This window comes from Odocoileus virginianus, chromosome 7, assembly GCF_023699985.2.
Source record: "Odocoileus virginianus isolate 20LAN1187 ecotype Illinois chromosome 7, Ovbor_1.2, whole genome shotgun sequence".
NCBI lineage: Eukaryota > Metazoa > Chordata > Mammalia > Artiodactyla > Cervidae > Odocoileus > Odocoileus virginianus.
The window spans coordinates 30,195,829-30,200,774 of NC_069680.1; the positions used below are offsets into that span (position 1 = coordinate 30,195,829).

Consider the following 4,946-nt stretch of genomic DNA (forward strand, 5'->3'; position numbering starts at 1 on the left):
CCTGGGTCCTGTTCTCACCCCTTCCTGTCCCATTTGGCAGAAACATGTTTGCAGCTCAGAGGCACTGTGGCTGCCCAGGTTAAGGGTGCCAACTTCCTATGCAGGAGGTGGACCACCTAGGACCAACATTCCAAGGTCAGTGACTTCGTCCCCGAGTCAAATGACGAAAACGTTGTTTGCCCATTGATCTTTCTGCAGAAAACAGATGGAATTCAGCAGGGCATTTGACTCTGCAGGTGATCTTGGCTAAAAACAAAACAGAGTAGGGTGGTTTTTAGCATTGTGTGAAGGGAATCAATAGACTGGAGTTCTCACCCCTTCTCCTTCGCAACTGGATGACTCTGAAGCTCCTTGAGTTTCCCACTTCTTCAGCTGTATGGGAAAACTGAGCTGCTGAACTTGGAGGTTTGTGCACACTCCTTAATTCTATTCCCAGTCTTCCTGTAAACCCTAGGAAAGATGTGGAAGTTGGTGAGGACTGTCTACGGAACCTGACTTACAAAGAAAGAGTACACAGCTCCCAAGCCTCGCTCAAGGACAGTGCTGCACACCTCCCTCCCAGGTAATCCCAGCTTCACACACAGCCTACAGGGAAGGCTGGAATCAGAGATGGGATCTGCATGGCACCCTCTGCCATTTGGGTCGTCCCAGACATGAATCTGGACCCCTGCTCCCTTCTGCCAAGGGGCAATTCTCTTGGCACTGGAACTTCTGACACTAAGTCAAATCTCCCCTCTCCCTGGGGGCCAGGTGATGCAGACAGCCTGAGTTTTCCCTTGACTAATCAGTTATTGCTTAGCATTGACTTTGCAAATTTGTTTTTATTTTTTCTTGCAATTATTTCAGCTTTAAGGAATCTTATATACTAAACTGATTTAGAAAACAAATCCTGTCAGCCACTCCCTCCTTCATTCCTGACTTCACTGAGGCTCATTCTCCCATCGAATAAGCATTGATCCTCTAACCACATTACAGAGCATAATGGGAACCTATAGTTATGGGAAATAAAATAGGAAAATATTTCTCTAATGATGAGAAGATGTCGCAAGATAAAAACACTGTTCTTCTGTCAACATAAAATAACATACCACACAGCAGCACAAGAAATCATGTAAGATGTCTGCTGGGGTCTCTCATTTTGGTTTTCCAAGCCCGGACAGACTTTTTGGTGCCCTGTGTACCAAGGAATTCACAACTTTAAAAAAATTTTTAATATGAATTTTAAGTAGAGAAACAAGCAGAGGGTCAAGAATGTCCATATTGAAGTTTGCTATTTGTTTTTCTTTTAACTTCTTCAGTCTGAAAATATCCTATCCGTTAAACCACAGAAAGATTTTTTATCTTTCATTCACATGAAATAACAGACCTCAGCCTTCAAATGAAAATAACAAAAACACTCAAGTAACTCTCAACATTGTTAAATACAAGATAAATATTTGAGTGTTCCTTGCTCTGCCAACATTTTTCACATATTTGTGGAAACATCGAGGGAAAACTATATCCTGTGAAGGAGAAAACTGAGCTCCAAGAGCCCTAATTGGGCGGCCCTGACCACAGGGCGCCTGCGCCCTTCTCCCTGGGGACAAGCCGCGGCGTTCGTGGAGCGCATAGTCCGGGACGTGGTGACGCTCTTCAGCACTTCCTACAACTGCCCACGAATATAAAGGGGGGAAATTCCTTGGTTAAGGTTTACCTCAGTGCACACAAATTCTTCTCTGGTAAACAGACAAACTTTTGAGCCTGGCAGGGAAAGGATTCCTCGGTTCCCTCGTGGGCTCAGGGTGCAGCCAGCATCCCACCCTGAGGCAAAGCGGCTCCCCCATCAGCCCCCTCTGAGGCCTGGGGCATCTGCAGTTGGCTTGAGAAAGAAGGCAGGGCTATGGAGGTGCCCAGGGTGAACTACAACCTTGACCAGCCAGCCAGGGGGCAGAGGCAATTTGAACCTTCCCCCCCACTCCCCGCCACCCCATACAAATTCTCACCTCAAGTATGTGGAATAATTCCACCAATGGGAACACTCTTTCTGGCGCTTATGCCTCTATCAATGAAAAATTCTGTACCACACAAGAGTTTTCAGAATATATCACTATATGGACAGATCTCTAGCTCCAGGATACCAACACAAGGCCTTACACTATAGATTCCCAATACATGTTGGCAGAAGGAATAAATGTCTGGTGAGATGTCTCTTGAGATATAGAAGCTTGGACAAACTGGAGTCAACAGCAAATCATTTACGGATGTTTATCAAGTCTTATGTAGAAGGACAGAAATTAAGTTCTTTTTAAATAATTACTTCTCTTCCCCAAAAAGGATTTAGTTTGGCTAATAATTATTAATTTACCAAGAAGAAAGAGATTCACCAAGATAATAATAATTAGGAATAGGAAAAATGTCAGCCCCATTATTGATTTTAATTTTGATGACAAAAACACTGAATTCTGTTTGTTGAGTAGATTCCATACAGATGCAGTAATAAAGCAATGTGTCGAATCTTTCATGGGGTCACCAAAGTTTGAATAATAAAAAGTGTTTGGGGAAAATAATAACTTTTATAGACTAACGAGGTAACACGTTCAGCTAATTGCTAATATGATGCTTGTGGTGGTTAATACTCTGTAGGAAGGAAAAGAAAGTGTATGTCTCAAAAGTACTCTGGTGACTTCTAAAGCAGTTACAGCCCTGTTCAAGGACCAGGATTAGAACCAGGGAATGACGAAGGTGATGGAGTGAATAGGACCAATTAAAGGCTGGACAGGAGGGAAGGCGCCAATGGACTAGAGGAGATCTTTTGAGAGTTCACACTTGCTTTCAGTCGTTTCAACTTTGCCAAATCCGACACTGGTATGATATCCAACCGGTCACCTGACGTGACGGAGGTTAGTTATTTGTGGTGACAAAATGAAAGCTGTCTTAATCTTGCAGGCCTAGTCAAATTATGAAACAGGAACCACCAGATTCTCTCGGGGGCTAATTAGAAGACCTCCTGGCGACGAGACACTGCAAGCTCGCTTGACAGTCTGACTGTTGACTTCCCAGAGTACACATGCCGTTGGATGACCCAGAGCAGTGGCTGCATCTTTATCACGATGTGGGGATGCAGATGGGCTGAGGCTGTGGATGTGGATGTGGCAGGCGTGGATGGGGACCCGGAAGTAGACTTGGATGTGGAAAGGATTATGCAGGTAAGGATGCGCCTGTGGACACAGGTGGGGGATGTGGATGAGGATGAGATAATGCCACTTAGAGTCCATGCCTTACCTCCAAACACAGGGGCTGCAAACCTTAACCCCTCCACATTTTTGGATTCCTTTTGACTAATCTACCTTCTCCCTCTGACCTTGAACATTTGTTATTCCTTGGGGTGATTGATTTATCGCATGGAAATTGAGTTTTACTCAGAACATTTGTGAGTTGCAGTAGTTTAACACCCTTTCTTCTCCCTGCCCATGCCTAGCTTTTCTAAGCCCTGAGAAGCTTTCAACTAATAGTTAGCGTGCCTTCATTTAGTGTTGGTATCGTTAGGAAACCTGCGTCCTAAAGTGGGTGACAGGACAGAGGAAGAGCATCAGAGAAATTGTGTAGCTGAAGAGCTATGAATATTGATCATATCCTTAACTAGGTACTGTGAGTGTTCCCTGGGCTTCAGCAGGTGAAGAAACTGCCTGCCATGCAAGAAACGCAGAAGATGCAAGTTCAAGTCCCTGAGTCACCCAGATCCCCTGGAGGAGGGCATGGCAACCCACCCCAGTGTTCTTGCCTGGGAAATCCCATGGACAGAGGAGCCTGGCGGGCTACAGTTCATGGGGTCACAAAGAGTCAGACGTGACTGAAGCGATGAAGCACAGCACACACTTCAATAATCTCTGCTCTTGGGGAAAATGTTATGATAAAAAACAAACCTTCAAGAAAATGTTGCTCTCATCATAGCATCTGTCATTTAAGTACCTGCTAGAGCTAGGTTTTTTTTTAATTACCCGAGGCTTGAAGCTTACTTGTTTCAGACAGTAATCTCTACTGACTTCAGTAAAATACCCCTAACTAGTCCAGGCACAGCTGGTCAATCGCCTCCGCTCATACTGTTGTGTCAGCCAACAAGTCAATTATTTATTCAGCAGATGTTTTGACTCTATGGGCCAACAAAAACTTTATAGCCAGCATGCTACACAAGCCACATACCCACACTCCTGATTGCACCCTCACTGGGAAATCATCTCAAGACTGTGTACAATTTATAGACAAGCACCCCCCTCACTCTGCTAGAGTCAGAATGGCATCCTTCTGAGATCTTTCGGGATTCTCTGTGGCTCTCTCGGGACTGCCGTGGTAATTACACACCACAATTACCATGTGTATCCTCACTGTGGTATGGCTAGCATCAAAATTCCTCCTCTATGCCTGTCAGAGCAAAGAGCTGGGTATCTCTCTGAAGATGGAGATGGAGCCGGTAAGCTCAATGCTCTGAATTTCTTCCACATGGCAGCATAAGCCCCTTCCTCTTCAGCGCAAGGGCCACGTGACAGACTTGGTTAAGAGGACCGAGCTCTTCAAAAGCAGGATCCCTGTCTTGTCACTGTGCCAGCATCTTCTGTTAAAGATTCTTCTCCTAGAATTTCCCACTATTAATGTTATCCTTGTGGAGAATATTCAAGGGTCACGTAAGAGAGGCTGGCCTTCAAAGACATTCCACATCCTACAGAAATAATTGCTCTGTTCTCTTAGGCGGGCCTGCCTGTTTGGGGCCTGGTTGACAGACTTCAAGGGGAGAGTTTGAGTCTCTCAATTGGGAGGCAGCATCACTTCAGAAGGGAGCTGGGCAGTGAGCAAAAGGGGCAGGCTCCTGAGCCGCTGGCCAGCACGTTCGGTCCAAGTGTGGCTGCAACCACCTTGGTTCCTTTGCCCAACCCTGATGCATCAGCCAGGCTTCTCCAGAGAAACAGAACCCA

General features: G+C 45.5%; 1 long non-coding RNA gene across 1 annotated transcript; it reads left to right on the forward strand.

Moving 5' to 3' along the window:
* Positions 1–302: 302 nt before the first annotated feature.
* Positions 303–3,913, forward strand: LOC110128520 (uncharacterized). Its single transcript, XR_002311198.2, has 3 exons — positions 303–562; positions 3,040–3,185; positions 3,623–3,913. It is a non-coding gene; the product is annotated as an uncharacterized lncRNA (long non-coding RNA).
* The last annotated feature ends 1,033 nt before the right edge of the window (positions 3,914–4,946 follow it).